The sequence below is a fragment of the Biomphalaria glabrata genome, chromosome 7, assembly GCF_947242115.1.
Source record: "Biomphalaria glabrata chromosome 7, xgBioGlab47.1, whole genome shotgun sequence".
NCBI lineage: Eukaryota > Metazoa > Mollusca > Gastropoda > Planorbidae > Biomphalaria > Biomphalaria glabrata.
Window position 1 is genome coordinate 18,988,886 of NC_074717.1, and position 27,936 is coordinate 19,016,821.

At 37.1% G+C, this 27,936-nt stretch overlaps 1 protein-coding gene across 5 annotated transcripts in view; it reads right to left on the reverse strand.

Annotated features, from left to right (window-relative positions):
* Positions 1 to 27,936, reverse strand: part of LOC106070826 (muscarinic acetylcholine receptor M5-like) — a 100,416-nt gene that overhangs the window by 34,682 nt on the left and 37,798 nt on the right. For 3 of the 5 annotated variants that reach the window (XM_056036231.1, XM_056036229.1, XM_056036230.1), the window contains one exon: positions 21,942 to 22,160. The gene's annotated coding sequence lies outside the window, so the exon portion shown is untranslated. Of the gene's footprint in view, positions 1 to 21,941; positions 22,161 to 27,386; positions 27,893 to 27,936 lie in introns of those variants that run through there. The other 2 variants (XM_056036228.1, XM_056036227.1) reach the window with 2 other exon arrangements.

The window sequence follows — 27,936 nt, forward strand, 5'->3', positions numbered from 1 at the left end:
CACAAGAGGACACACAAGAGAACACACAAGAGAGCACACAAGAGAACACACAAAAGAAGACACAAGAGAACACACAAGAGAGCAAACAAGAGGACACACAAGAGAACACACAAGAGAGCACGAAATAGAGCACACAAGAGAACACACAAGAGAACACACAAGAGAACACACAAGAGAGCACACAAGAGGACACACAAGAGAACATACAAGAGAACACACAAGACTACACAAGAGAACACACAAGAGAACACACAAGAGGACACACAAGAGAGCACACAAGAGAACACACAAGAGGACACACAAGAGAGCACACAAGAGGACACACAAGAGAGCACACAAGAGAACACACAAGAGAGCACACAAGAGAGCACACAAGAGGACACACAAGAGAACACACAAGAGGGCACACAAGAGGACACACAAGAGAACACACAAGAGGGCACACAAGAGGACACACAAGAGAACACACAAGAGAACACACAAGAGAGCACACAAGAGAGCACACAAGAGATCACACAAGAGGACACACAAGAGAGCACACAATAGAACACACAAGAGAGCACACAATAGAACACACAAGAGGACACACAAGAGAGCACACAAGAGAGCACACAAGAGGACACACAAGAGAGCACACAAGAGAACACACAAGAGAGCACACAAGAGGACACACAAGAGAACACACAAGAGGGCACACAAGAGGACACACAAGAGAACACACAAGAGAACACACAAGAGAGCACACAAGAGAGCACACAAGAGAACACACAAGAGGACACACAAGAGGACACATAAGAGAACACACAAGAGACACACAAGAGGACACACAAGAGGACACACAAGAGGACACACAAGAGAACACACAAGAGAGCACACAAGAGAGCACACAAGAGAACACACAAAAGAAGACACAAGAGAACACATAAGAGAGCAAACAAGAGGACACACAAGAGAACACACAAGAGAGCACGAAATAGAGCACACAAGAGAACACACAAGAGAACACACAAGAGAACACACAAGAGGACACACAAGAGAACAAACAAGAGGACACACAAGAGAACACACAAGAGAGCACGAAATAGAGCACACAAGAGAACACACAAGAGAACACACAAGAGAACACACAAGAGGACACACAAGAGAACAAACAAGAGAACACACAAGAGGACACACAAGAGAACAAACAAGAGGACACACAAGAGAACACACAAGAGAACACACAAGAGGACAAACAAGAGAACAAACAAGAGGACACACAAGAGAACACACAAGAGAGCACGAAATAGAGCACACAAGAGAACACACAAGAGAGCACACAAGAGAACACACAAGAGGACACACAAGAGAGCACACAAGAGGACACACAAGAGAACACACAAGAGAGCACACAAGAGGACACACAATAGAACACAAAAGAGGGCACACAAGAGAACACACAAGAGAGCACACAAGAGAACACACAAGAGAACACACAAGAGAACACACAAGAGAGCACACAAGAGGACACACAAGAGAGCACACAAGAGAACACACAATAGAACACACAAGAGGACACACAAGAGGACACAGTTGTTGTCAACTTAAGAGAGGCAACGAAGTAGCAAGGTTACAGGATGGAAGTCTATTTCTAATGAAGACTGTAGCATCGGACAGAGACAAATATTATCGTTAGTCTCTGTTGACAGTTCATTGTCTCTGAAGTCACATATCCTTGTCGCTCCGTCGTTGTGAAGCTGTGTAGGCCCTGAATGCTCGGGTCCAGACTAGACGAGATATTAGACCTAGACAGTAGACAATTGATAAAAATACGCAAGTATGTCAAATTCGGTTATTGGCTTTTCTTGGTGACTGTAAAAAGGCAAAAGCAAGATTTGCTGTAGTGTTTAGTACTCATTTAACTGTCGAAATTAATCATTTGAAAGATTATTCTTTTAACAGCCCCCCACCCCACCCCAAAGTAGCGTGTGAATGGGATGTGGGTCATGGGCTATTTTTTAAAACCTCGTTCCTTATGGATGTAAACTTTTAGATGTTCACGTCACGACAAGGAACTGTTCCCAGTGCCAACAGAGAGAGATTAGGCAACAGCAGCGACTAAGACTGCTGGCATGGAGACTCGCTCTACAGAATCTAGTCCCGCAACATAATCTTAGAAGGACCTTCGAGCATCATTGTTGAGTCTGTCACAGTCACCATTATTATTTATCCCACTTGGTCGAATGCAGGGCGTTCCCCCCTTTTTTTAAATTATAATGATCAATGCTTTTGTAATTGTTAGTCTAGATCTATTACACATGTAATTACATGACTGATCTAAACTAATCGACACAGTTACGCTTAATATAAGCTTTGTTTTTCAGAAAGTATTTTAAAAATATTGTCTTCTTAAAGTTTGGATTGTAATATCTGAATTCTTATATCCTAGCTTATGTTTTATTTTCTTGTGTCTCATATGTCTGCTATCTAATGTCTGATTGTTTGACAGACTTCCTTTACTAATATCTAGAGCCAAGTAGCTCACACACTTTTTTACCTCTTTCAATAGACTTTCTAGTCAGTTGTTAGCTCCCTTTCTGCTCTATCTAGTAAAATTAATTAATTCTAATTGATTAACGAACTACTTCATTTGTTTGATTGATTTGTGAATGGTCAAGGACTTTGTAAAATTTAAACTTGAACCGAGAAGGAGAATGAGGAGAAACTAACGTGACAAATCTAATGAAGAAGAATAAATCCGTATATAAATCAACATCTCTCAATAAGTACATTTTTTCCCCCTTATTTTAATATCAAACAAATTAATAATAATCAACAATAGTTAATTAAATGGTTTATTTTTTTTTATTGCTTCATTTAATGTCAGGCACAAAGACAATTTGTGCCAAGTTTCAACTTGATCCAAGAATGGGAAGTGGGAGAACAAAACATGTTCCAACGTTTGACCCGACAGACAGAGTGAGTGGATATAAAGCTTTGTCAATAAAACATTAGGTCTTGTTATTCAACTCAATTTCTGAAGATTTGAACAGCCCACTTGTTTCTTCTTCTTCTCATCAATAGTGACGGTGATTGCAGCCATTCACTTTTTGACTGTCTGGGATAATTTGTTCATGCAATCCCATAGGAATATCTCTAGACCAAGATTATACTGAACATTGACTTGGACAAAACATAAACATTTCATTTAATAACCCCACCGCATGCTACAGGCCAGTTCAACGGTCAAGTGTTTTCAAGACATTATTTTTGTTGTTTTTTTACTCCAAACTTGAAAAACTCAAATCACACTCATTGAGCTACCAATTAACTCTTAAAACTCTCATAGAGAAATTTTCTGGTTTGGAAACATGACGGAATTGACCATTCGAGCTTTTGATGCTCTCAAAGTTTGTCATTTCAAAACCGTTCATATCGTGAACAGAAAGAAAAGTCAAGATGTATACAAAACGTCTATCATATTTATATCACTGAGTACATGTGACCACCTCAACTTTTAATGTTTCATATTTATATCACTGAGTCGGCCAGGAAACCAGTGAACGATAAAACTGTAGTGACCTAGTTTAGTTTTATGTAAGTTTTGTACATACATATAATTGGCATTGTTTTTAGCAACGGTAAATGTAGTGACGTAGACAGACGAATGACGTTGCAGAAATCGGGTGCATGATAGGAGAAGAATATGGATACAGCTTGTAGCAAGATGGATATTGAATAGACTGCTAATTAAACGACGGAGAGAGAGACAAGACGATCATCCCCGTCTGTAAATAACCATTAGTTGAAGTCTTCACAAGTTTTATGAAGTATATTCTTAATGGTAGTGTCCCTTGCATGTGTTTGGTCACGTGTTTAAAATAAGGGAAATAGTATCAAACAGGCAACACACACAATTCAAGCCAGGACAAAGCCCTTATTTGATATGAGTTAGTGTGCATGGCATCACTCAGAAAAATATGTATGATCACTTAGTATAATAATATACAGTATTATAATAACATATTATACATTATAATAATCGTGCATGTCTTAAGTCTGTTCATTGCTTCACCAACTTTTGCTATGTAACAAACACTGAAGTCAACGTCTGGTATATAAACGACAAACAACTTAACGTCTGCTGGATTGAACGAAAATCGATAGAGCTAAAAAACAAAGACTTAAGGAGCAAATTAATCACGTTGGCAGCTCTAGAATTAGGATTGTTAAGAAAGTAATTAGTTTTATTCAGTTAATATTGTAAAAGAGGTACTTATTCAATTTTTTAAAATATAAAATTGACCTCAAAAAGAAAATTGATTTAATGTTTTCAAATACCTTTAGGCACTAGTATTTCTAACAATAAAGTGTCTCCGTAACTCTAAACAAACCACACAAGTTTAAAAAGTATTGTCTAGCACCGGACACTTGTAAACAACATAGATTTCCGGTTACTCCAGACGTCCTCTTACTTCTGCTTCCGGTTACCCTGATTAGTCAACTCGAAATGGGGGAATAATTGGCACACTGCTGATAACACCACTTAGAATTCGGTCCCTTGTCTAAACAAATGCTTCCAAAATGCCCTCATCCCCGCAACCCCAAAAAAAAAGTAAAATATTTCAACCCAATGTGGACACTTTAAGGTTTCTAAGCGTGAAGTGCGGACACTAAAATGCTAGACACTGTTGATGGTCTATTTTGTTGATGAGTATATATATGTTACTGGTGCATGCGAGTCCATATGACACAACAACAGAATGAATCAAGAATATACTTAATAACGCAGGCTGATAACTTCAACAATTTAATAAACAATAAAAAGGGCACAGTCCTCTGTCGTCGCTAGCCTAGCGTCGTCCTCTTAGGCGTCTTGTCCGTTATTCTTCTTGTTCATTATCCTACTCTGTTCTTACTCGTCACATTACTTAGGAAAAACCCGATTCACATCAACTTCTACGCATCTTGTGTCATTACATATTTCCTCCCCCCTTTATCAAAAAAAAATTTTGTCAATTTTTTTTTTTTCAGTCTAAAACACTATCCCTACTGTCATGTCTGTACAATATACATGGCCAAAATTTTGGGGAAAGACAAAACAAACATATATCTTGATCTTGATGGACATCATCATGTTTCCCATCTTCATCAGTTCCTGGTAAAATTGTCCATGTTCCTATGTCACAAAGTTCACACTGTAGTTGAATGTTGACACCAAGAAAACAATACAGTTATTAGTAAGAAAATATCTGGTATGCGGTGTTCTAATCATCACTCATTGACGATAAAATAGTATAGTACAGTGTAATAGTTTCACCAACCAATAGTACTAAGTCCATCAAGACATGTATACAGTCCCCATACGACGATGTCTTTGTCGATTCCACAGACATAAAACAGAGTTTTTCAGAATAAATACACATGTATATAGTCCACATACGAAGATGCCTTTGCTGACTCCATAGGCATAAAACAGAGTTTTTCAGAGTAAATACTGTTATTGGCTATATGTACGTTGATGGTTGTCTCATATCACACCAAACCCCTCCTGTCAGACAAAATGTAATATTTGTGTCAAAACAACTTTCCAAATTATTCTACCTAACTTTTTTGTTGGGTACCAATAAGTATATTTTCTCTCCACTTACCATTTCCAAACTGACCTAGCCTTTTACTAATGAATGATAATGATTATATAAAAAAATAATGACTGTAGATGATCATACTTACTTTAATTTACACCTTTGACTTCAATTATTGAAATTTTATAATTATCTCCCTTGATTTAATAAAATTCCCAATTTATATTTTACTGAGTTATCTTCCTTTAAAGGAAATAAAATATATATAGTCCATATATAAACAACTTATTCATACCCATTGACTAGAACATATACATATATATACATGCATAAACAAATCAAAATGAATAATCATTATTTACAACAGTTTATCTCACTGTAACTCTTGACAACATGTCAGCTACAATATTAATTTCTCCCCTAATAGCCTCCAATTGAAAATTATATTCTTGTAAAATTAGAAACCACCTGTATAATCTACCATTTTTAATACTTTTTTCTTGCATAAACTTAAGAGGCCTGTGATCAGATAACAATATGAATTTGTTTCCCAGTAAATAGCTTTCCAACTTAGTTACAACCCAAACAACAGCTAAAGCCTCCTTCTCTATGACACTGTATCTCTTCTCAGTATCAGATAATTTCCTACTTACATAAATTATTGGGTGTAATTTATCATACTGTTGCATCAAACAACCTCCTATAGCACTACCAGAAGCATCAGTAGTGACATAGAATATTTTAGAAACATCTGGTAATCTCAATATTAAATTTGTAGAAAAAATATGCTTAACTTTCTCTATAGCTTCTACACACTTTCTATTACAAGTCACTTTTCTAGGCTGTCCTTTCTTTAATAACTGGTTTAATGGATCAACTATCTCTGCTAAATTTGGTATGTATTTTCTATAATAGTTTATCATCCCTAGTATTGATTTAATCTGTTTTTGTGTTGTTGGTATTTCTATTTCTAATATCTTCTTTACATTATCTTCAATGGGACTGATAGTATTATTTTTAACTCTATGTCCTAAAAATGTGATTTCTTCTAAGCCTATCTCTACCTTTTCTGCTTGAACTGTTAGACCATTTTGTTTAATTAACTCAAAAATCTCCCTAATTCCTTTTAAATGTTCTTTCCAATCCTCATGAAAAATGCATATATCATCTAAGTAACAGATTACATTTTTTCTATGACCTATAACCGACATCATCATCCTATTAAAGGTAGCTGGAGCATTTATAAGCCCAAAGCTCATAAAGTTCCATTGGAATATTCCATAAGGAGTGATAAATGCAGTATAAGGTTTAGCTCTATTGGTTAAAGGAATTTGCCAATATCCTTTTGTCAGATCCAATTTTGTAAATACTTTAGCATTGGACAATTTGTGTAATATGTCATCAATGTTAGGCATAGGGTAAGGATCAAATTCAGTTATCTTATTTAACTGTCTATAATCTATGCATAACCTTATATCCCCATTCTTTTTCTTTGCTATAACTATTGGTGAAGCATAAGCTGAATTGGATGGTTCTATTATTCCTAGTTTTAATAAGTTGTCTATTTCATCTTTAACTTTTCCCTGTAAGTGTAATGGAATCCTATAAGGTTTCATGAAAATAGGTTTGTCACTAGTTAACTTTATGTCATGCTTTATGATATTTGTTTTTCCTGGCAAACTGGAAAAAATTTCTTTTAAAATCACTGATTACATTTATTATGTCTTTTGTTTTTTCTGGAGATAAATTTTCTAAATTCAGTTTTTCCCATGTTTGATTATCTTTAGTTTCTAGTATAGGAATATTTTTAATATCATTTTCATTAGTTTCCTCATTGATTAAAACAATTAAACATTCATCTACTTGATTTTCATTTTCCACAGTTTCTGTATCTAACTTTTGAGTTTGATTTTCATTGTTTACTTCTGTATCCAAATTTTGAAATTGATTTTCATTTCTCTCATTGTATAACTTCAAATTATTTATATGATATGTTTTTATTTTTCCATTCATATTAATCTTATAGTTTACTTCACTTGTTTTATTTGTAACAACAAATGGACCCTTCCACTGTTTTCCTAATTTGTTTTTTAAGTCAATTACCAAAAGTAATACCTTGTCTCCTACCTCCAATGTTCTTAATTTTCTTTTTTCATTTAAGTTCTCATGTACTGTTTCTTTATATTTCATGTTATTCTCAAAAGCTTCCGCCCATATTTGTTTTAAATCTAAAGCTGTTTCATTGTCATTTTCCTTTTCTATTTTATTTAAGATCAAACTTTCTTTAAAAATTTGTATTTCATCCCTAGGTTTCCTTCCATGTATTAACTCATATGGTGAAAATTGAGTTGCCTCATGAATATTATTTCTAATAGAAAATAGAACAAAATTAATATATTGATCCCAGTTTTTCTGATTATTTTCTACAATTTTAGCTAAGGATCTTTTTATAACACCGTTAAGGCGTTCACAAAGCCCGTTGGCTTCCGGGTGGAATGGCGATGATTTAATGTGTTCAATACCATATTTTAATGTCCATCTTTTAAATAACTCAGATGTAAACATAGAAGCATTGTCTGATAGTAATGTTTTTGGTATCCCATGTCTGACTATGAACTTTTGATCTAAAGCATTAATAATATTTTCTGTGTCTATATTGGATAATACCACTGCTTCAGGATATCTACTGAACATGTCTACTATTGTCAATATGTACTTATTATTATGTTCTGTTTTAGTTAAAGGTCCTATGATGTCTATTGCTATTTTTTGAAATGGTTTATTTGGTTCATCCATTGACTGTAATGGAGCTTTACCTAATTTACCCTTAAGTCCCCTTCTTTGACACATATCACATGATCTTATGTATTTTGATATGGTTCCTTTCATTTTAGGCCAAAATACTTGAGTTGCTAAATTTCTAAAACATTTCTTTATACCTCTATGTCCACTTAAATTACTGTCATGTGACAAAATCATGACATCCTTCCAATACTTTTGTGGTAAGACTAATTGTTTTATTTCTCTATCATTTATTTTTGTTTTCCTAAATAGTATTCCTTCTTCTATGACATATTTCTCCATTGGGTTATTATTTCTCCTGTCACTAATTCTGTCATATGTTTTCCCAATGATGTTATCTTGTTTTTGTTCTTGAGCCAATTTGTTTATTCCTTTCAATTTTTCTGTTTTCATTTCTTCAGTTCCATCTTTCTGTTTTTCTGCTTGCGTTTCGTCTTGTTTTTGACCTTGTATTTCAACCTCTTTCTCTTTATCTTCTTCACCATTAACTATTTCATCATTCATATCAATAAGTTCCTGAGTTTCTTGTTTTGGCTTGTTCTTAGATCTGATTATTACCATATTACTAATGTAATTATCTGTTTCAGTATTCCTATTCTGCTGTAACCTTTCATATTTCTTTTCCCATGCTTCAATTTCCTGTCTTGAACATTCCTTCAAACCTGTTAAGTTTCCAATTAACATATCATGTCTCATGTTAGGCATGGCTACTCCCTCACAATGGCCAGTGTAAAAAGGTGTCTCAATAAACACTTTAAATACTTTAAATTCCTTTATACTGCCATCTGCCAACTCCACTTTCCTTGTATATCCCCTATAATATTGCGCCTCAATGAGATCAGCCCGAACCACGAGTGTGTTACAGCCACTATCTCGGATTGCCTTTATTGGAACATTGTTAATAAAAGCTGGGTAGAAAGCAAAATTGTTTTTATTTTCCCTAACAAAAAACACTCTGTCAGAATCTCTATTTTTATATTCCCTGCTTTTACTCCTATTGTATGTGTTATTATTGTAATTGTTGTTGTAATTGCTGTACCTATTCCTACTGTCTGCTCTGTAATTATTTCTACTATCTGTCCTATTGTAATTATGTGTACTACTTGATCTATTATAATTATTCCTACTGTTTGACCTGTTTTGTGTTCCCCTGCATCTCATAGCCATATGTCCTTTTTTCCCACATCTATAACATGTAACCTCCCTGTTGTTTGACCTATCTCTACTATTGCTATATCTAAAATGTTGGCTATCCCTACTTCTATTTCTACTTCTTTCATTGTTTACCTGTGTATATCCCACTAGATCAATATTCTTTTTATCTTTACATGAAAAAAGGTTGTTGGGATAGGCATTTTTATATGTTCTTATTATCTCAGTAACATCATCCAAAACTTTGGGATTCCTTTCTTTGATAAATGATTGTAATTGAGGGTCACACTTGGCTACAAAATTATCAAGTAATATAAAATTTTTTAATCCCTCAAAGGTACTGTCAATCTTCTCAAATCCCAGCCATTTATTAAAATAGTCTTTTTCCAAATTTATAGTGGTTTGTGGTTCTATCTGATTGGAAGGTGTGTTTTCAAAATATTTTTTTCTGAATGTGCTGGCATTGTGTCCATATGCATTCAGCAATTCCTTTTTTAAAACTTGGTAGCTATTTTGTACGGTATGATTATGGTTTTGACAAATTGTAAGAGCTTGCCCTTGTACAAAGTCTAACAAAATTTGAGACCACTCTTCCTCCCTTATATTACAATTAACCATTTTAATTTCATATCTCTTTAGGTAATCTGAAATGCAATCTCTAGCCTCCTGAAAGGGTTGTAGTTTTTTCCTCAACCAATGGTTGTTATCACTTGAAATATTAGTGTTGTTTGTGTGATTATTACTATTATTGGTTTCAATGTGATTGTCTGGGGCATTGGTAGTATTAGTATTAGATCTATCATTAGTATTATTGCTATTAACTTTTTGTTTATTTTGTTTAGCTTCAATTCTCAATTTCTCAAGATCATATTGTAATTTCCTATCTGCTTCTTCTTTTATTAATTGTGCTTCCCTATCTTTTTCTTTCTCCCTTATCTGATCAATTCTATCTCTCTCTATTGTCACCATTTGCTGCACATAGCTAGTTAGGTCCTTTCCTTTAAGTTCTAGCTGTTTAGCCTCAGCAATAATTTGCTGGCGAAAAGTCTCCATATAATCAAAGTTTGGAGCTGTTGCCATTATGCTTATTTTATTTTAAACAATGTCTCAATATAGTTTTGATATGGCCTCCCTATTGGCCTAAATATCACAATTTAGTTTTCACAAAAACTCACTTTCAAATACTTCTTGTAATATATATATATTTATATATTTAAATACCTTTGCTCAATGTTATATCAAGAAATATTACCTCAGTGGACTTACTCACAGCCACAATACTTGAATACAACTCAAAATTTTATATCACCTTAATTCAGTGGACTTACTTTAGACCACATAAACAAATATCAATACCTCAATACTTAATTCAATAGACTTACTTCTTGCCAATAAATACCCCTAGGACTATTCTAGTCACTAGTCTAGATTCAATACAACTTCAATACAACTTCAAATAGATAAATCAATATTATACCTCCAACAGTAAATCACAATCCAGTGATACTGACAAAAAATTTTATTCTGACCAATTAGACTGTGTTTAAACACATCTATAAAATAATGTCAACCGATTAATCGGGACAAAAGATCTATTTATAAATAATTACTCCTTAGACTCAGTTGTCCTCAGGATAAAATAGATCTAAGGCTCTCATAGGTATAACAATTTAGTTAATACCTGGAAACAATCTAGAATTTATAATCTAGATTAAACGTGGCTTACCTTATCTACTTAAGATAAAATTACTAATATATAATAAGAATAGTGTAAAATAAACGTAATAAGACACAAAAAAATAAATCTATTCTAATGAGATGAGACTTTTTAGAAGAAGTATACACTGAAAGAGACAAATAAAGATGACTTCAACTGACTTCTAAAAAAAATAAAATGTACGTGGATACGAACAAAACAAGACAATCTAAACAATCATCGAGACTTTATTAAATGGAGCAGGTCCACTTTCTAATGTGTCCTATAATGACGCCCTTATCAGGCAACCTGCTCTTAACAAAGATCTACTGTCCCTAATAGACTTAATTTAATAATAATGGAGAGAAAAAATAAACTTATCTTTAGTTAGATCCCCTTTGTTCAGTCCACGGAGCTACAACGGTCAGTTCCACACAAGTTCCCCACTGTCTTTGTCTTAGGCAAGGCAAGGTGTGCTCCCACAATGGCTACTCGACAGGCAGTACTGAGTTAGGCCAATCTCTCCTGTTGCTGCCACAGTATGGTACGGTTCTCAGATAAAGTCCTCTGGTAGGGTTCCAAGGTTCCGGTTCCACTTGATGATCTGTTGGTGCTGGCTTCTGTCTTCAGGTCAGGAACATAAGTCAATACTGAGACAAGCTGGTGGTGCTGTCTCAAGAGAGGTAAAAAAAAATGACAAAGTCCAACTCTCTCTTTTGATGAATATAAATTAGTCAACTTTACAAGTTGAATAGATGGTCACGCAGTGTGGTAGTAGGGTATACCATCACTCGTGTGTAGATTAGATTGTAAGCTCAGCAACACTGCAACAGTCAATTAATAGCTTGAAAAACAAACCTGACAAGGTGACTCGATCCAACGGTCAGCTTGTAGATACTAGATATGTAGACTCAGATGACTTTCCGTACTCACAATAAACAGATAAACCTGACAAAATGAGGTATCTTCACTCTTGAGGTATATAGGTAGAGGTATACTGACGACGGACTGCCCTAAATCACTTCAACGGACGAAATAGTTCTGGATTCAGACACAATAGATATAGATCTAGTCAATATAGATCCAAGTTCAATCTAAAAATATCTAACCTGGCTGACAAAGCTAAACGCTGGTAACGGTTTCGAATTTTCTCTAATAGAAAGTCTAGATCCACTGGAACAAAGATGCCAAAATCCAGCTGCAGTCCAGATAATTAGCACAGACGTAGGGTAGATCTAGTAGAAATAAACGAATGTTAATCCAGTACTTCTCCAGTGTACTTCGCCAAGTGTAGAATTGTAGATAGATATATCCAGAACACGAAGTTAACTAGATTGTAGATCAAAATGACGCCCTGGCCGTCGTGGGTCGCCACATCTGTTGATGGTCTATTTTGTTGATGAGTATATATATGTTACTGGTGCATGCGAGTCCATATGACACAACAACAGAATGAATCAAGAATATACTTAATAACGCAGGCTGATAACTTCAACAATTTAATAAACAATAAAAAGGGCACAGTCCTCTGTCGTCGCTAGCCTAGCGTCGTCCTCTTAGGCGTCTTGTCCGTTATTCTTCTTGTTCATTATCCTACTCTGTTCTTACTCGTCACATTACTTAGGAAAAACCCGATTCACATCAACTTCTACGCATCTTGTGTCATTACAACACTGAACGTCTGTCTGACCCAGTTGCTAGGGAAGCTTGATCCCAGATTTTTCTACTGAAACCTTTTCACTTATCAAATAAATTTGTTTCGAGAGTTTTTGTAATCCGGTTCTGACCAATCAAGAAACGTTTAAATCTTACGAGACAAAGTCATTAGAAACCCTTCTTCGTCTCGGCCACATTAAATTCAATATTAACATTGTAAGATTTCCATTGCAGTAGTACACAAGAACAAGCAGTGAAAATGATTATTATTATTTAAAAGCGGTATGTGTTCATTATTTAAACTTAAAACATTGGCATAGTTTTTATCGAGTAATAAACTTAATTTCTAACAGGTTACAAAAACAGTTGTACATTTCTTCCCTCTAGTTTACCTTCTAAGAAATATTGGTGACAAAATTCATTCAATTATGTACTAAAAAATCATGTTTTTTTATGTTAAGTCTTACAATGTGCAATGTGCCTAAACTAAAATGAGGAACTAAATATTTCTGGAAGTTATTGAAGATGCTCTAAAAGTGATTCTGAGCGGCTCCGAGTCCAGCCAGCTCTAATGAGTACTAGACATTAGTTTGGAAAAGTCAAGGCGGTTAATCATTGTGCTGGCCACATGGCACCCTCGTTTATCATTGGCCAGAATAACAGAGGGCCGTTACGTCATCCGTCCTATAGATCAAAAGGTCTGAAAGGGGAATTTTTTTTTATACAAGATTAATTAAAGAAAAAAAAAAGATTTCTGCGCTTTGTGGTAACTACATAACCTGTGTGGCAGGGTGGGAACTGACTAGGTTACTGGTCAATCAAGCTGTTTACGTATAGAGCCATGATCTAAATTTGGGTCAGGTTTTAAAAGTAAAATCAAAACTTCCAAACTTGAAGTCTTCGAAAAGATATTTATGTAAATAAATTTGCAGACCACAGAAGAAAAATACAAATTGACCTTAGTGAAGAACAACGTATTCATCTAGAACAGGAGACTAGAAACACTAGCAGGATATCGAGGTCATTAGTCGTTGACCTTTCTTTTTGGTCAATCAAGCTATTTTACTATTTAAATGATTTGTACAAATTATTTAAGATAAGATAAGATAATTTTTATTGATCCAATTAAATGGAAATTCAGTTTGACAACTATTGACAACATCAGCGTAACTACTGTAACAATAACATTATAGATGCAAATACAAACTTTCACACACCAAACACATACACACTCACTACCAGCGCTTTATGAATTTCACTTCTATGTACTTCTCGATGATGACAGATGATCTTGTAACACTCTGACCGACAGTGGGATGGAGTTTTTAAATCTTTCTGTTTTAGTTCTAATGGAACTAATGCTTTTTACGCATTTGTTCATAGCTAAATGTTAATGTACATTGAACAGACTTTGAAGGTATTAAACTCACGTACAACTGTACTCAACACTCTGGTTTTCTTCAGTCTGTTACTATAGGGGCATGTCCTGGAAATGTTACAGTACTTTGAGAGACCAAAACGTCGAATTGATTCACGCTCTAATTCGGCATTGAAGTCAAGTTGATCCTTTACTTTTATATTTAACTATTTCTATTTCATGAGCAATCTAAATGTCAATTGCTGTGTAGCTGTTTCTATATTTCCTTTTCACAGAGTTCTCTCTCTTTCACTCTCTCCTAAACCCACAAAGGCAGGCTTCCTCTTTCTCCCCCACAGATACCCAGAAATGTTCAAAACAAAACAAAAAAAAAAAAGGTGGCGGAACTCAATCTGGAGACTGTGATAAGTAGACAGCTCTGATTGGCTACATTTAGACACGTGCCGTTGGTCGAGAGATGGGGAGGGAGCAGAAAGTGTTTGATGGCTCAAGAACTGGGGGGGGGGGAGGGGGACTTAATTGGGAAAATACTTGTTCGAATTCTCGCTCAGAATGTACGTCAAATGATAATAACAATAATTATGGAACTTGAGGCCACCGATATTTAGTGCGGCATCAACAAGTTCTGGATGCAAAGAAATACGATTGGATAATGTCCCTTGCCCAGTTTTGTGTTTCAAGTTGGTGACAGAGAAGGATGATCAGGCTACGCGAGACAATCGGCTTTACCCGCTAAGCTAAAAATAGTTTCCTGTTCATGTGACGTCATAGGTGTCCAAATGCTTCTTGAGAATTGAGAGTAATACGTTTTGTTTTTTGTATCTGAACAGAACAACAAGACTCTGGCAATTAGGCCCAGAAAGTTCAGGAAAATTCGTAACCAAACATTTAGGCTCAATGGATCAATACAGCAGTAAGATTTCAATAACCAAGTGTTCTATAGTAGTCCTCATTGTCCTGTCCTTTTAACGACCCCAGTAAGAAGAATAGCCACTATTAGTTTTAGTATAGTCTGTTCTCCGAGTTTTCAAAATCTAGTTTAAACTAATAAGCAATGACATAGTTATGTACTTCGTTTCTGTACTGCGTAAGTGTTTTGGCGACGTGATAGGGTTAAGTGTGTGCGATCAGCTGACACATGTAACACAGGTCAGTGATACAGGTGAGTGTACTACTTAGCAGTCAACTGAGTCAATGGACAAGGGATAGTACTGGTATAAAAGTTCTACCTAACTATGACCTGTAATCGGATTAGGTGAACTAAAGGAGTGCGAGGCAGTTCAGTTCAGACAACGATTCAGTCCGTTACTGTTAGTCCACCGTAGAGTCGGTCCGGTACAGTGAGTCCTCAAGTCGTGAGTCCAGGATGAGGTAGAGAAACTGTACAGTTCAGTACGGCAGTTACGTTGGTGTACAGTCAAACATTTGTAGTCAGTGTATCGTGTTGTGTAGTATTGGCTCTTCTTTACTTATCACCTGATTTTGAAAGTCTTCTTGTCATGAGTTGGTTGTTGAATCGTACACTTGAAAGAGAGCCCGAGTATTGGCGAGTGTAGCAATAGACTAAAAGTAGGCTTTTTATATAAGTTCTTCATGAGAGATCAACTGTCTGATACAATCAACGCGCAGGAAGTGAAATTTAAAATAAAAACAAGTCATTCCAAGAAATGTCATGGCAAGAACCAATCGTTCCAAGTCTTTAAGTCAGTCCATGATATAAAGTTATTCCTAGTATTCAAAGGTGGTTTATATTGACGTCATTTCGATATAAGATAAGATGGAGATAATATAATTCTAGAGAGTTGAATAGAGAAAAAAAACAAGACAACGTAAGAAGTGAGGAAAACAGAAGTGACTAAGAGAGTAATCAACAGTGGGAGAGGGAGTGTGAAATATATATATGCAGCAACCTTCTGTTTTGGAATATATGTGATTGGTTAGAAATATTAATTATTGTACGATAATCTGTATTCTATTGGTCAATTGTTTAACCAGCGACAAGAAGAGATTAGTCACGTGATAACGCCCAAAGGTCTGAAAAGATTCTAGATATTACCGCCAGTCTCGTGTTGGAACTCAAAGAAAGATGACATGATCACATTATTGTGTAGATCATTTAATTTAGTAGAAATATATTTTATGTATATCATTGTAACTATTGTGAATAGCTTTTCCAAGTTTTGTATTTGACGAGGAGAAGTTTCTTCATTGAATATAATAATAATATACTTAGATCGTCTTATCGACTAGCAACTTCTAGATAATGTTCTTATCAACTGGCAACTTCTAGATGATCATCTTATCAACTAGCAACTTCTAAATGATCATCTTATCAACTAGCAACTTCTAAATGATCATCCTATCAACTAGCAACTTCTAGATGATCATCTTATCAACTAGCAACTTCTAAATGATCATTTTATTAACTGACGATTTCTAGATCCTCGGCTATCACGATCATTGATTGATTGTGCAGTTTAGATCAAGATAATCTTCAACGTGACATCTAGCAACATTGATGATCGTGACAGAGAGAGAGAGAGAAAGAAGACGCGTATGTGCGTGATAGAGAGAAACAAAGAGATTAAAGAGATAGAAAAGAGAAAATAAAGTCAAGAAAAAACAAGTAAGAAAGACAAAATTGGAGAGAACAAAGAGGCAAGCTATTGGATGAGCCTCAAGAAAGAAGAGCTGCACCAGCACGTCTTGGCAGTCTAGACATCACAACTAGAAGACGACTACAGCGAGGCCCACTGTTCGGTAACCCAACACTCTACAAGTAGAGACTACAGCGAGGCCCACTGTTCGGTAACCCAACACTCTACAAGTAGAGACTACAGCGAGGCCCACTGTTCGGTAACCCAACACTCGACAAGTAGAGTCTACAGGGAGGCCCACTGTTCGGTAACCCAACACTCTACAAGTAGAGACTACAGCGACGCCCACTGTTCGGTAACCCAACACTCTACAAGTAGAAACTACAGCGAGGCCCACTGTTCGGTAACCCAACACTCTACAAGTAGAGACTACAGCGAGGCCCACTGTTCGGTAACCCAACACTCTACAAGTAGAGACTACAGCGATCCCACTGTTCGGTAACCCAACACTCGACAAGTAGAGTCTACAGGGAGGCCCACTGTTCGGTAACCCAACACTCTACAAGTAGAGACTACAGCGACGCCCACTGTTCGGTAACCCAACACTCTACAAGTAGAAACTACAGCGAGGCCCACTGTTCGGTAACCAAACACTCTACAAGTAGAGACTACAGCGAGGCCCACTGTTCGGTAACCCAACACTCGACAAGTAGAGACTACAGCGAGGTCCACTGTTCGGTAACCCAACACTCTACAAGTAGAGACTACAGCGAGGCCCACTGTTCGGTAACCCAACACTCGACAAGTAGAGACTACAGCGAGGCCCACTGTTCGGTAACCCAACACTCTACAAGTAGAGACTACAGCGAGGCCCACTGTTCGGTAACCCAACACTCTACAAGTAGAAACTACAGCGAGGCCCACTGTTCGGTAACCCAACACTCTACAAGTAGAAACTACAGCGAGGCCCACTGTTCGGTAACCCAACACTCTACAAGTAGAGACTACAGCGAGGCCCACTGTTCGGTAACCCAACACTCTACAAGTAGAGACTACAGCGACGCCCACTGTTCGGTAACCCAACACTCTACAAGTAGAAACTACAGCGAGGCCCACTGTTCGGTAACCCAACACTCTACAAGTAGAAACTACAGCGAGGCCCACTGTTCGGTAACCCAACACTCTACAAGTAGAGACTACAGCGAGGCCCACTGTTCGGTAACCCAACACTCTACAAGTAGAGACTACAGCGACGCCCACTGTTCGGTAACCCAACACTCTACAAGTAGAAACTACAGCGAGGCCCACTGTTCGGTAACCCAACACTCTACAAGTAGAGACTACAGCGAGGCCCACTGTTCGGTAACCCAACACTCGACAAGTAGAGACTACAGCGAGGTCCACTGTTCGGTAACCCAACGCTCTACAAGTAGAGACTACAGCGAGGCCCACTGTTCGGTAACCCAACACTCGACAAGTAGAGACTACAGCGAGGCCCACTGTTCGGTAACCCAACACTCTACAAGTAGAGACTACAGCGAGGCCCACTGTTCGGTAACCCAACACTCTACAAGTAGAAACTACAGCGAGGCCCACTGTTCGGTAACCCAACACTCTACAAGTAGAAACTACAGCGAGGCCCACTGTTCGGTAACCCAACACTCTACAAGTAGAGACTACAGCGAGGCCCACTGTTCGGTAACCCAACACTCGACAAGTAGAGACTACAGCGAGGCCCTCTGTTCGGTAACCCAACACTCTACAAGTAGAGACTACAGCGAGGCCCACTGTTCGGTAACCCAACACTCTACAAGTAGAAACTACAGCGAGGCCCACTGTTCGGTAACCCAACACTCTACAAGTAGAGACTACAGCGAGGCCCACTGTTCGGTAACCCAACACTCTACAAGTAGAGACTACAGCGACGCCCACTGTTCGGTAACCCAACACTCTACAAGTAGAAACTACAGCGAGGCCCACTGTTCGGTAACCCAACACTCTACAAGTAGAGACTACAGCGAGGCCCACTGTTCGGTAACCCAACACTCGACAAGTAGAGACTACAGCGAGGTCCACTGTTCGGTAACCCAACGCTCTACAAGTAGAGACTACAGCGAGGCCCACTGTTCGGTAACCCAACACTCGACAAGTAGAGACTACAGCGAGGCCCACTGTTCGGTAACCCAACACTCTACAAGTAGAGACTACAGCGAGGCCCACTGTTCGGTAACCCAACACTCTACAAGTAGAAACTACAGCGAGGCCCACTGTTCGGTAACCCAACACTCTACAAGTAGAAACTACAGCGAGGCCCACTGTTCGGTAACCCAACACTCTACAAGTAGAGACTACAGCGAGGCCCACTGTTCGGTAACCCAACACTCTACAAGTAGAGACTACAGCGAGGCCCACTGTTCGGTAACCCAACAGTCTACAAGTAGAGACTACAGCGAGGCCCACTGTTCGGTCACCCAACACTCTACAAGTAGAGACTACAGCGAGGCCCACTGTTCGGTAACCCAACACTCTACAAGTAGACCACGCTAAAGTAGTGTGATCTACAATCGCTCCAACTCACTGGTGTACGATGTAGAGCCACAGACATAAACACTCTACACGCCTCTGTTTATAAAACACATTACAATGACAGCTCGATAGAAGGAGAAATAGTATATTACTAGTCGACCGGCGGCGTAGCATACGCTGCTATTTTGCAGTGCCGGCCTTAGGCCACTACAACCTATCCGACCGCAGTGGGCCCCACACTTTCATAGGACCCGCACTTTCATGGACCAGCGCTAATTCTTGGTGTATAAATTATTAAATTAAATTAAATCTCCTGAAATTGCAAAATATACGTAAAAAAGTCATGGAAATCTACGGAAATTATTAAAATCTTTAGAAAACATATCTCCAGAAATATATAGACAAAAATTGTCATTTGGGGTGACATTCAATATAGAAAACGCCAATCCTACGCGCGATTAAAAAAAACGGCATAATCCCGTAATTGTGGAATCTAGTGAAAGAAGCTTCTCGCGCCTCAAACTAATGAAGAATTACTTGAGGTCAACAATTCTCGTAGATAGATTGAAACATTAGGTAGTTCTTGCTATTGAGCGTGATCTATGTAGGATACAGATATACTGTATGACTTCGCTACACGCAAGGCTCGTGTAGTAATTCTGTGCGTAGTAAAGAATGAATAAAATGAAAATACAAAATAATAATAATACAAAACTCTTAATTTTCACTTATTTTCCATCTCCTTACCCAAACTGGGCCCCTTCACATTGGGCCCCAAAATGGTTAAGTCCGGCCCTGCTATTTAGTGACGGGTGAATACTACTTGTTCTCCCCTCCCCTCCTCTCTCTTTTTTTTTTCCTCTAAAATTACGTGGGGTAACTCTAGTCCGTCCGACTTGCAAAAATAAAAGAGTGATCTTTCTATTACTTGGTGTCCAAACTCTTGAGCTATGAAGAGAATTATATATATAGATAGAAGAAAGACATTGGTAAAACTCTATGTAATGTAAACCTAGTTGTCTGGGTTTTTTTAAGTGTCTGAGACAGAGTTTTTGAGTGGAAATAATGTTCGAATTGATCCAATTGTATTTTACGGCAAAGTTTTAAAGGATATTGTAAGGGTTAGAGCTAGTGCCAACATGTAACCCAACGTGGTATTGCTTATAACAAATCCTGCAATCAAGTTTCAGTAAATATTCCTACTGTTTTTGTGTTCTCGTTGACATCTCGCGAGTTGTAAAAACATAACGTGATTTGGGGCAAAGGTTCAGGAAGTTACATCATGCTACAATTTGAATTAAAAAGAAATAATTGTTAATTAAATTGAAGCTGATCGAAATGTCACGATGCCGTGTATTTAATTGATACAAAAAAATAATATCACGACACCGAATGTCAAATGACAATGTCGTTAAACTAATCAAATCTCCCCATGCTGTCACAACTCAAAAACAATAATACAATGCATTTCTAGTTAAGCAAACATTTACAAGAGTTCATCTGACAAGCTGTCATGCGTTTAACCAGCATGTTGGCAGCTGAAATAAAGAATTCTTTAGTGTTTCCCAAATCTGCCCTGAGTGGGTTTTTTTTTCGATTGTGATGTGATGAAGTATGTAAATCTGGGTTAATATTTGAACTAGATATGAAGGTTTATAAATAAGAAACAACTCTTAAAAAGAACGACTGATTTAACAGTGTAGCCCTCAGAGGAATAATTGTCAAACTATGTAGGTATATAAATAGGAGAGCATTACCCACCGGCTACGGCCGTTATTTTCTTCCAGGCTATTTATTGTTTATTTTGGCCAGAAACCTCGCCAACATAATTTGGCACAACAAACACACACACACACACACACACACAAACAAGGCATTTCAAGTAGCATCAGTTACGTTGGAGGACTGAATGGGAACTGGTCGTTTTCTCCGCTTCTCTATGTCTCCAGACCCTACACTCTTTTTTTTTTTTTGCATCCTGCGTATCGTAATGCTTTCCCACATTGACTTGAATTTGAAAGGCTCTCTTTATGCCACCTCCCCCCCCAACCACACACATACTTGCATACTTTTCCTTCCCCCCAATCCCAGCCTATATATATATATATATATATGCTTCGACATACGAATAGATTGATATAGATAGACCAAAAACTATATATGTAAGATTTGATGTTCATGCTAAGTAATTAGATATCTGACTATCAAAAGCAACTCACAAAACTACTTGTAATTGTAAACGTAAACTAGAGCAATCCACGATAGATGAGCGAATGAAATAAACAATGAAGATGGAGACTTTGATAGTTCGAATACAATTTCCAACAATAAAGTACAAGAAACTCTGGTTGGGAAACGTAAAATAAATCAACATTCATGAATAAACAACATAGAGACTACTATCTGAGTGCAGTGTGTACGTTGAAATACATACATTTGAGTTTGTTGATGCTAGTTCCTCTCCTACTGATGTATAAGTGCTAGCGTTGTGGTAACACCTGTTTTTGTTTACCTTTTACCTTTCAAATATAAACAAACAAATTAAATGAAATTAATTAAAATCAACTCACCTGAAACTGGTCTGAGAACAAGAGTCCAGTTGTTCCGACTTCTGATATTACGCAGTTTCAACCGGACAATGTCCATCTCGAACACAGTCTGACTTAGACTCCCTCGTCCCTTTAGATCATTGATCTTCTTGTTCTGTCCCACACAGCTTCTTCAGGCCACATACATATCAATTAAGTTTCTGTCTTTGGGCAAATCTTGTCCTCGCTCAGACTGATACACTGAAAGACAAGGAACATTGTTGTTGGTGTTGTTTTAGTTGTGTTGTTCTTAGCATTGGTTCCTTTGACGAAACAATCGATATTGAAACGATCAGTCACATGGAACTGTGTGGGGATCTGTGTGGGTGCATGTGTGTATGAGCACGTGTGTTTGTGGATGTATGGGAATATGTGTGTGGATCTGCAATAATGAAAATATTAAATTCATATTAAATATCCAAGAAAATATAACAGGATAAGTTTCTGTTTTTTTTTAATTTTGAAGAGTGAATGGAAAATATGTGTTGATGTTTCCACTGAAGTGGAATGTATTCCTACAGACAGAATCATGATTTGGAACAGGGGTGGGCAAACCTTTTCCATCGAGGGCTTCATTAAAAAGATTTTTGGTATAGGAGGTCGTATACATTCTCAATGTTGTTTGTAAAAAAAAAAATAGGTACCGGTACTTTGTGATGAATTGCCTAACTTTTAACTACTAATAAATTAATAATAAACGTTAAAATACAAGAAAAGTAATATTTTTTCCCCACAATGAATAAGGTGCCGGTGCGTACCGTCACAAAAAAGAACTGTGTATATATATATATATATATATATGTATATATATCATACATGGGCGTAGCCGGGGGGGAGGGGGTTCAAACCCCATTTCGGGGGGGGGGATCGGAATTCAGTAATTTGATTTTTTGCTTTGATTTTGTTTATTTTGGGTGACATTTTAATACTATACCATCACTTGCCCCAGCGCAACCAAGGGGTTTTGAGTTTAAAACCTCTACCAGGGGGTTTTGAGTATAAAACCCCCTACCGGGGGGGGTTTTGAGTTTAAAACGCCTATCAGGGGGTTTTGAGTTTAAAACCCCTATCTGGGGGTTTCGAGTTTAAACCCCTATTAGGGTTTTTGAGTTTAAAATCCCCTACAAGGGGGTTTGACTTTATTACCCCTATCAAGGGGTTTTGAGTAAAAAACACCCTACCTGTGGGTTTTGAGTTTAAAACCCCTATTAGGGGTTTTGAATTTAAAACCCCCTACTAGCTGGTTTTGAGTTTAAAACCACCTTCCAGTGGGTTTTGAGTTTAAAACCCCCCTACCATTGGTTTTTACAGTTAAATCCCTCTCTTTTAAAAACAAAAACAAAAAAAAGCAAACGACAATCCCCAAATTCCAAGAGCACAGTTAAGGAAGATTTTGATTTTATAACCTTCTATTCAATATAAAAAAAAGCAAATTACACACTCAAAATTCTAAGAGCGTAGCCAAAGGGTTTTGAGTTTAATCCCCCCCCCCTCCTTTTCAGTAGGGTTTGAAGCTAAAAAATATCTCTTCAATATAAAAAAAAAAGCAAATTACGCACTCAAAATGTTATGAGCGTAGGTAAATAGGTTTGACTCAGTTTTAAGTTTAAACCCCCATTCAGATTTTAAACTCCTTTCCTACAGATGGCTTTTCTTAAAAGTTTAAAACCCCTCCAGATGGTTTTGAGTTTAAAATTCCCCTACAGAGCGTTTTGAGGTGGAAAACCTCTATCTTCAAAATTATTCTAAAGCAAATTACAGTTACTAAATTCTATGATCGTAGCTAAATGGAGTTTTGAATTTAAAAAAAAAAAAAAAAATTTTTTAGCTTAAAATCCACAACAGATGATTTTGACGATAAAACTTCCCTTTTCGATATAAAATCTAAAGCAAACTATAGTCACCTAATTCTAAGAGCATATTCAAGAGAGGTTACACATTTCTACCCGTGACGGGGCTCCATTAATAAAGTGCTTTGAATAGTCATCTGCCGAAATTGAAAAACACTAAATGTGGCTCAACAAAGATGGCTAGGAGTCAGTTATAGAGATCGGGTCTAAATCAAGGAAATCCTATGCCAAATTGGGAGTCGACGCCTAAGTAAGGTTGTTACAGAGCGTTGCATGAGGTTTGCGGTACATGTTCTCCGACAAAATGAATTACACATACAAAGTTTGTGGTAAGGTGATCTAATAAAAGACAGGAGAGCTACAGTTTGTGGTATGGTGATCTAATAAAAGACAGGAGAGCTACAGTTTGTTGTATGGTGATCAAATAAAAGACAGGAGAGCTACAGTTTGTGGTATGGTGATCTAATAAAAGACAGGAGAGCTACAGTTTGTTGTATGGTGATCTAATAAAAGACAGGAGAGCTACAGATTGTTGTATGGTGATCTAATAAAAGACAGGAGACCTACAGTTTGTTGTATGGTGATCTAATAAAAGACAGGAGAGCTACAGTTTGTGGTATGGTGATCTAATAAAAGACAGGAGAGCTACAGTTTGTTGTATGGTGATCTAATAAAAGACAGGAGAGCTACAGTTTGTTGTATGGTGATCGAATAAAAGACAGGAGAGCTACAGTTTGTGGTATGGTGATCTAATAAAAGACAGGAGAGCTACAGTTTGTGGTATGGTGATCTAATAAAAGACAGGAGACCTACAGTTTGTTGTATGTTGATCGAATAAAAGACAGGAGAGCTACAGTTTGTTGTATGGTGATCGAATAAAAGACAGGAGACCTACAGATTGTTGTATGGTGATCTAATAAAAGACAGGAGAGCTACAGTTTGTTGTATGGTGATCTAATAAAAGACAGGAGAGCTACAGTTTGTTGTATGGTGATCTAATAAAAGACAGGAGAGCTACAGTTTGTTGTATGGTGATCGAATAAAAGACAGGAGAGCTACAGTTTGTCACACTTCAGAGTTAACAGAAGTATGCCAGTGCGACATGAAGCTCTTCAAATTCAACACTAACAGTTGGAGAAACGATGCACAGGATAGATCCACATAGATGGGAAAGAGTTACAGAAGGCATCCTGGATCGAAGATGGTGGACACACACCAGAAGTAGAAAAAAAAGTCTGGAAATGCTGCAGCTGCTGGTGAATATAAAAGTCTGTCACCGTGGATGTGTAGCTTGGATTGGCCTCAATAGTCGAATGAAAAGTTGCCTAAAGAACACATTATGTCTTGAAATTAGCGTTTACAATTTTACACAAATGAATCTGTTTTGTTTTCCCTAAGACATCAAAGTATTTCACTTACTTAGCCTACTGCCCCACCTACAACAACAAGAAGTGAGCAACACGGGCCTTCTCTCTGTCATCATGGTCGCTGTTGCTTCTTTTGATCCAACAATGAGCTTGGGAACAAATGAAAACTTCTCAGTCTGGAGCTCCTGTATCAAGGTAACTGATACTGTTTCATGTTCATTGATACGGACATCAATAACTAGAGACATATTAGAATTCAATAACTCATACACTGAGAGAGCTGTTGAAACATCTTCAAATGTATTTCATTCATCACCGAGTGAGTTATGACAAAACTTTTTTAATATCTACTTACACTTCAAATGGATTCAAATGGATTATATATGGATTCAAAATTAGTTTTAGTCTTGAAGCCCGTCAATTTTTTTTTCAATAAAAACAAAAAAGTTTCTTCATATGTAAGTTAGGCTCTTAATAAGTAATTGTTTTGTTTTTTCATGACAATAAATCACAGAGAGACAAACTCAGATAGACAAATAGGCAGAAAGACAGAAAAATAGACAGATTGATAAATAGACAGACAGACAGACAAATAAATAGATAGATAGATAGATAGATAGATAGATAGATAGATAGATAGATAGATAGATAGATAGATAGATAGATAGATAGATAGATAGATAGATAGATAGATAGATAGGAAGACAGAAAGTGAAAAAAGGCAACAGAAAGAAGAACTGTTGGCAGCTGCTTGCGAATTAGAATCAATCTGCAAGCCTCTCTGTTAACGTGTCAAAGGAAATAAAACTTGAAACTTGTTTAGTTAACATTCAGCTCTTTCAGCGGCGGGTACAAAGTTAAAACTTGAAGAAACTTGTTTAGTTAACATTCAGCTCTTTCAGCGGCGGGTACAAAGTTAAAACTTGAAACTTGTTTAGTTGACATTCAGCTCTTTCAGCGGCGGGTACAAAGATATAGCTAATACGCCGAAAGAAGGTCTCGTTATGCTAAAGATAAGGAGTTGGGTGGCCCTAACTTGTTCACACCCCAAAACACACACCATTCATAACAAACCACATACACATTTATACACAAACACTGTAAAACACACATTCACATATACCTCAAACAGCACACTACACACCAATCACGCACCACTCACTTCACACTCACGGCGCACACACAAAAGCATACTCATTTATTTAGATTCCCAACACGGCTTTCTGGCAGCAATCTCTTCAACGTAATTTATCTAGATACACCTCAAATCAAAGACAAACATGGGGCCGACTTCTTCTCAGAGACGCGAGCATTAAACTGTTATAAAGGGAGCTAATAATATGTCCCTCCTTGGTTACCAATAGTCTTTTGTTAGAAACAAATATTAAGACATAAGTTTGTCCAAGATGTCTGTCTTGCCAACAAACATTTAGGATGTAAAGCAGACATCGTATAGCGGTAGCTTTTAATAGTCAGCCGCCAATATAAACTGAAAGAGGAGCAAGAGACAGACAGGCAGACAGACAAATACTTTCAGAGAGAGAAAGTCATAGGAGAAACACTTTAAGAAAACCTTCCTCTCGATATTGTCGTCTGCAAGATTTGAGAACATTTGAAACCACTAAAAATGTCATGAAACTTTTAGAGACATTTGTAACTCTCCTAAAAGCTTAATGGGAACTTAAAGCTCACTAATTGTTTTAAGTTCACTACTTCAGTTTGACTATGAGCAGCACTAAGACCTCGGATTGCTGTTATATTGAGAACAACGGTAGACTACGGATAGCTATTATATTGTAAACAGTAGTAAGACTACGGATTGAGGTTTGGTCATGAATCGCGTTAAAATTACTGATAACTTTTAAACTAAAAAGGCAATAAGACTTGAGATGGCAGTCAAGCAATAAACAGCAGAAAGACTACGAACTGCAGTACATATATACCTACGACAATAGGCCACGGGCAGAAGGTAGCGATCTTCAGTAACTATAAACACAACTACATCGCTATTGCTTGTTACCTAAGTGAAAAAAATATCTTGTTCCCTACATGAAGCTTAAAGATAAACTCCGAGTGCACTACTGATACTCTTTTGTACACAATAGGAAATGTTTTGTTTTGAATAATACTGGAAGACAATTAAAAAAAAACTATTTTAAATAAAGAAAATCACGAAAGAAATACATAAGATACAAATAAATGATACTGACCATTTAGTACATACTGACCATTTAGTACATACTGACCATTTAGTACATACTGACCACCATTTAGTAGTACATGTATAACCGAACAGTACAGAGATTATCCATTGGAAACATGTCCATCACCAGTCAACAAACGTTATCCAACTGAATAAAGTATTCATTCCATGGTATTTAGAAGAATCGAATGTAGCCACAGGGAGGGTTGAAGCAGTAATGTGTACTATTATCAACAGCGTGTACCTGCTCAGGAGCCTACAGTTCTGCAACAAAAAGCTGGCTTGAAGAATAAGAATTATAATACTGATAAGCCGCCAAATTTTATCAACCATCTTCTTGCCTTCATTTCTGTTTTAATTCAGTGGCCAGATCAGATAAATTAGACCTAGATCTAGATCTCAATCTAATTGAAGAAACCAATGAAAAAATAGAAAAAATAAGGCAGATATTACGTCATTGGTAAAGACGCATTACTTGGACTGCACAAAACCGGTCGAAACACCGCACGTGGTTGACACACCAAACTACTATAATTTACTACAGCGAGCAGACGACA